Source organism: Poecilia formosa, unplaced genomic scaffold, assembly GCF_000485575.1.
Source record: "Poecilia formosa unplaced genomic scaffold, Poecilia_formosa-5.1.2 Scaffold34, whole genome shotgun sequence".
Classification (NCBI taxonomy): Eukaryota; Metazoa; Chordata; class Actinopteri; order Cyprinodontiformes; family Poeciliidae; genus Poecilia; species Poecilia formosa.
In genome coordinates, this window is record NW_006799973.1 from 1,040,419 (window position 1) to 1,040,728 (window position 310).

Here is a 310-nt window from a genome sequence, read left to right on the forward strand (position 1 = left end):
ATCTACATTAAATCAACTGAAAATGCCCTTCGTCTTCTGCTTCATCTCCCTTTCACAAACACGTACTCCCTAAATTTTTTTTTTTTCTCCTTTACTCTTTTCAATCAGAATTGTCTAGTCGTTCTGTACGGCAGCTCCTTTTGAATTTAATTAAAATAGGCTTACTCCATTTAAATACAAACCTTTAAAGTAAGGAGTTCCCCTCCAACCCAACTTTCTCTCAAAGCTGACACTCAGGTCGGACAAAGTATAAAAAGAAAAAAAAACAAAAAAAACAAACAAACTGTAAATCCCGCCCCCTGGCCCTTTT